Source organism: Podarcis gaigeae (assembly GCF_964106915.1).
Source record: "Podarcis gaigeae genome assembly, chromosome: 7".
Taxonomy (NCBI): Eukaryota; Metazoa; Chordata; class Lepidosauria; order Squamata; family Lacertidae; genus Podarcis; species Podarcis gaigeae.
The window spans coordinates 29,648,349-29,654,387 of NC_139683.1; positions in this window are offsets into that span (position 1 = coordinate 29,648,349).

Consider the following 6,039-nt stretch of genomic DNA (forward strand, 5'->3'; position numbering starts at 1 on the left):
CCCATTTCAAGGTTTTTGGGTCTCATGTGAGAACAGAAACTCCAGGTGGAGTAAAGAATGCCAGAGGCATTTTTGTGGGTTATGAAAAGGGTCTCTACAGAGTAATTTTGTCTGAATCTGGTCAGGTGATTCTCGCAAAATTTCTAGAGAGTGCTCCTGAACAGGAGAGAGTGATTGTTCACACATTTCCCACTGGAGATGATTCTGATGATGATGATGATGATGATGTTGATCTTATTGAGTTCAGTAGTACTGATGATGACAATGATAGCTCAGGGAGCTCAGTTGTAACAGTCATTGAGAGGAAATCTCACATAATGACTAGACCCTCAGAAGAGGAGGATGAACCACTGATTAAGCTTAGTACTGGTTCTCCAAAGAGTTCAGAGGCTGAACCAGAAAGCAAAGAAGAGCAGCACCTCTTGCGTAGGTCTGAGAGAGCAACGAAGGGTGTACCACCAAAGAGGTATTCAAAGGAGTTTGCAAACCTAGCTATTGCATATGTTGCTGTTGTAAACGACCAAGGACAAATTGAAGCTGTGTCTGAGTCAGAGACAAAGGCACAACAGAGAGTTGCTAACCAAGGTAATGCAGAAGCACTCATTCCTTGGAAGCCACACAACCAGAGAGGTACATTGGTTAAACCAGTGGCGGGTAGTTCCAAGGGTGGAACTGAAACAACAGGGGAATGTTATAAGTATAACAACTGTTTGTTTTCTTCTCTGGATGACGCTTTGCTCGCAGCACGCATTGATACTTTAGGGGGAGTATGTTACCATAAAGCATCAATGCAGCGGCAAGCAAAGGCTGTAGCAGCTCAGTCAGCTGCTTGTGGCTGGAAAGCCAAACAGGATGTTTGTGACTGTTGCCATGGGAACAAAGGGGCAGTCCATTCTGTACAGAGCACCGGATGTTAGCTCAGTGTGTGTGTCATATGACCCGTACTGGAAGTACATGGGTGGAGTTTGATTCTCACTGCTGTTGAGTGCAGACATGTTTCTCTGTACTGATGTAAGAGACAGAAATAAAGGATGTAAATAGATTTCTGTCTGCTTCTTTCCCCTCCCTGGGGGACACCAAAGGGGAGAGAGAAGGAATGGTGTGTTCTTCTCACACATCTGGGAAGAATCGCCGAGACCTCGCCTGCTTATCTGCCGGGAGTAGCAGCGGGGAGGTCGACTAGGAATATCTGCCGGTGCCTACGTCGTGGCACATTCCTCTGACCCAGGCAGAATTCCAACAGGCTGCGCACCTGGTCCTTCAGGGGCACAGTTACCCTATTCAGTACCAGGGAATCCTCCACACCTGCCCACCTCCTGTCCCCCAGAAACAGTACTTCTATCTTGTCAGGATTCAACCTCAATCTGTGCAAAATGTTTATTTTTGCATTCCCAAATTTTAACTCAGTTCAAATTCTAAATGTGTTGCGGGGGCCGGAGACAGTGGTAGACACCCTCCCACAGTTTGCAAAATGCAAAATGTTTGCAAAATGCAAAATGTTTATTTTTGCATTCCCAAATTTTAACTCAAATTTTAACTCAGTTCAAATTCTAAATGTGTTGCGGGGGCCGGAGACAGTAGTAGACACCCTCCCACAGTTTTCACTGCTATAATATCTCACTGCTTTATTGAGATGACTTATAGTGGTGGAGAACACCACAGCTGCTGAGTTTTCCAGAAGTCTTCTTCACTAGCCAAGCAAAAACAAAAAAACCCTAGAAGTCTTGACTCTCGAAGTATCCTCCAAGAGCAATGCAAATCCAAAGTTCTACTGTTGTAACACTCCATAATTTTCTTATTTCATTGGAGTGGGATCCTTGAGCTATTTTCTCTTGCTCCCCAAACAGAAACGAAACAATCATATTTGGAAGAAGGGTGTCATAACCTGTTTGATTCCAATAGATTGCAGTTATTATGTTTTGGGAACATGCTAGATATATTAGGGGGACCGGTTGGCCCAATATTATTAAAACCTTTGTCTCCGTTCATTATTGGAAGTGTCCTTTGTTATAGGAACTTTTCGTTTCCAGGCAGGTAGACAAAGCATATGGCAGAGTTGTTACTATATCCCTTGGGAACCTAGGTTTTTATTAAGACAGCAACTTTTTACAAAATAGATCAAAGGGTTTTTGGCAAGCAAGTTAACAACAGGAACCCAGAAGCCTGTTCTTTCAAAACTAAAACTATATTTTTTTTAAAGAAGTTTTTTTAGAAAAACAACAAACAAACCTCAGCTGTCCACTAAAAAGCATGAAACTTAAAATTTCTGTCTCCTTGTCTAGTCTTCTTTCAGCAAATGGTCTATTGCATGCATGAAGGCACACTAAAAAAATAATAATCAACTACCGTCACAAAGGGTGCTGGAATTCAACAGAATAAATAAGGGGCACTTATTCAGCTCACATTTTAAAAAAGTATAGACAAAAGCTAACACAGGCACTGTGCTAGCTGAAAGAATTAGTTTACAAAAAATAGATAGATGATAGATGATAGATAGATAGATAGATAGATAGATAGATAGATAGATAGATAGATAGATGATAGATAGATGATAGATAGATAGATGATGATAGATAGATAGATAGATAGATGATAGATAGATAGATAGATAGATGATAGATCTTCTTGTTTGGTGATCACTCGTAGCCGAATAAGATTGTCCTCCATAAACACAGTTTCAACAATGAGTCTGTAAGTGACTGTGGAGGCCGATTCTGGACCCACACGTCTTTCCACAGTCCTGAGTTCAAGTGTCTTCAAAGCCCATGACACCTTTGGTAAAGGCTCTTCTCCAACTGGAGCGCTCGCAGGCCAGTGTTTCCCAGTTGTTTGTGTTTATACTACATTTTTTTTAGATTTGCCTTGAGACAGTCTTTAAACCTCTTTTGTTGACCACCAGCATTACACTTTCCATTTTTAAGTTTGGAATAGAGTAGTTGCTTTGGAAGACGATCATCAGGCATACGCACAACATGACCAGTCCAACGAAGTTGATGTTGAAGAACCATTGCTTCAACACTGGCGATCTTTGCTTCTTCCCGTACACTGATATTAGCTCGCCTGTCTTCCCAAGTGATGTGTCAAAATTTTCAGAGACACCATTGATGGAATCTGTCAAGGAGTTGGAGATGGCGTTTATAAGTGGTCCATGTTTCACAAGCATATAGTAAGGTTGGTAGTACAATAGCTTTGTAAACAAGCATTTTGGTTTCCCTGCGAATGTCCCGGTCCTCAAACACTGCACTTCAATCGGGAGAAAGCCACACTCGCAGAGCTCAGGCGATGCTGGATTTCGGCATCAATGTTGGCCCTTGTAGGAGAAGTGATAAACATTTTCCAACGTTACACCACTGAGTTGGATTTGTGGTGCTGCAGAGGAGTTATTTTGTACTTGTTGGTGCAGCACTTTGGTTTTCTGGATGTTGAGTGATAGGCCAAGCTTTTTGTAAGCTTCTGTAAACATATTTAGGATGGTTTGGAGGTCATCCTCTGAGCTTGTGCACACTATGTTGTCATCAGCATACTGAAGCTCTATGACGGAAGTTACGATAACCTTATAGATAGATAATGAGTGGGTATGCTTGTTTCAGGAGGACCAAGATAACACTATTATTTAATTTTTAAAAATAATATAAATAACATCCTTTATATCTTCGGCCAATTCAAACCAGTGCCACTCTTTTCTGAAATATACTTAGTTTCCGAAAGGACATGAGCTGTGTAAATGAGATTACATATTCTAGGAGAGAATTCAAGGAGAGGGTGGGGTGGAAATCACACTCCTGTATCTGATAAATGTACAATCAGAAATTAGCATACAATTACAACATAAAAACATGAACTACAGATACAATCACAGCAAATTATCATGCATTTACAACATGAAAACATATCAAGCAGAGATACAATCAGAGAGAAAAGCACAGATGATTGGTAATCTAAAAGCAATTAACCTAGCCTTTAAAGAATGAAAAGCCCATTCCCAAAGCTTTAAAATCAAAAGGAACATCTTTTCTTTTCTTTAAATGTGAAACACATATACCACTTCTTTACCAAGTTAGACTGAGTTGCTGTAACAAGTCATGAAGACCAAATCTCGCTTCTATGCTTAGTCCAAATTTTTAAATCATGGTGTATAAAGGATTCTTTGAATAGTCATGGATTCATGCTTACTCTTCAGCCATGGTTTCCTGAAGTATTCATAAATTAAAGTCTTATTCCATAAGCTTATAGGTACTGTGGTTATATATATCATGAATAGTTGCAGCCTTTCTTCCAAGAAGATGAGTTGGGGAACAGTCTGTTGCATACAGGTGAAACTCAAAAATTAGAATATTGTGGAAAAGTTCATTTATTTCAGTAATTCAACTTAAAAGGTGAAACTAATTTACGAGATAGACTCATGACATGCAAAGCAAGATATGTCAAGCCTTTATTTGTTATAATTGTGATGTTTATGGCGTACAGCTGATGAAAACCCCAAATTAACAATCTCAGAAAATTAGAATATTAAATGAAATTAGCAAAACAAGGACTGCAAATAGAACAATATTGGACCTCTGAGAAGTAGAAGCATGCACACGTACTCAGTACTTGGTTTGGGCCCCTTTTGCATCAATTACTGCCTCAATGCGGCGTGGCATGGATGCTATCAGCCTGTGGCACTGCTGAGGTGTTATGGAAGACTAGGAAGCTTCAATAGCAGCCTTCAGCTCTTCTATATTGGTCGGTCTCATGTCTCTCATCTTTCTCTTGGCAATGCCCCGTAGATTCTCTATGGGGTTCAGGTCAGGCGAGTTTGCTGGCCAATCAAGCACAGTAATCCCATGGACATTGAACCAGGTTTTGGTACTTTTAGCAGTGTGGGCAGGTGACAAAGTCCTACTGGAAAATGAAATCAGCATCCCCATAAAGCTCGTCTGCGGAAGGAAGCATGAAGTGCTCCAAAATCTCCTAGTAGACAGCTGAGTTGACCCTGGACTTAATGAAGCACAGTGGACCAACACCAGCTGATGACATGGCTCCCCAAATCAACACAGACTGTGGAAACTTCACATTGGACTTCAAGTATCTGGCATTGTGTGCCTCCCCATTCTTCCTCCAGACTCTGGGTCCTTGGTTTCCATATGAGATGCAAAAGCTGCTCTCATCAGAAAAGAGATTTGGAGAGCCATGTCAAAGCTTCCACAGACGAGCTTTATGGGGATACTGATTTCATTTTCCAGTAGGACATTGTCACCTGCCCACACTGCCAAAAGTACCAAAACCTGGTTCAATGCCCATGGGATTACTGTGTTTGATTGGCCAGCAAACCCGCCTGACCTGAACCCTATAGAGAATCCTATACCTCTACCAGTGTTGGGACGCGGGTGGCGCTGTGGGTAAAACCACTGTGCCGCTTGAGCTTGCCAATCAAAAGGTCAGCGGTTCAAATCCCTGTGACGGGGTGAGCTCCTGTTGTTCGCTCCCAGCTCCTGCAGTTCAAAAGCACGCAGTGCATGTAGATAAATAGGTACCGTTCCAGCGGAAAGGTAAACAGTGTTTCCATGCGCTGCGCTGGTTTCACCAGAAGCGGCTTAGTCATGCTGGCCACATGACCCGGAAAAACTGTCTGCAGAAGTGGACAAACACCAGCTGCCTCGGCCTTTAAAGCAAGATGAGCAGCGCAACCCCAGAGTCGTTCCCATCTGGACTTAATTGTCAGGGGTCCCTTTACCTTTACCTTTACTAGTGTTTGTATGGAACCATCCACAATCAAGTTATCCCCAAGTAGGTTATTTCCAAGAGTCAAACTAGTCTTGTTGGGTTGTATCCAATTGTGCCCTTTGGCAAATGGGAAAAGCCTCTCCACAGGCAGACTAGCCTCCACTAATATAAGGGAAAGCACAATAATTTTTGCTCAATTCTGCTTCCCACCTTTCCATGCTCTTTGGAGGATTCCCCAATCCTCTGGAGAAGGGGAAATTGGGAAGGAAAAAAACCACCTTCCCTGTCTTCTGAAGCTTCAGCCAGAATAAAAATATTCTGTATGCTGTTGGA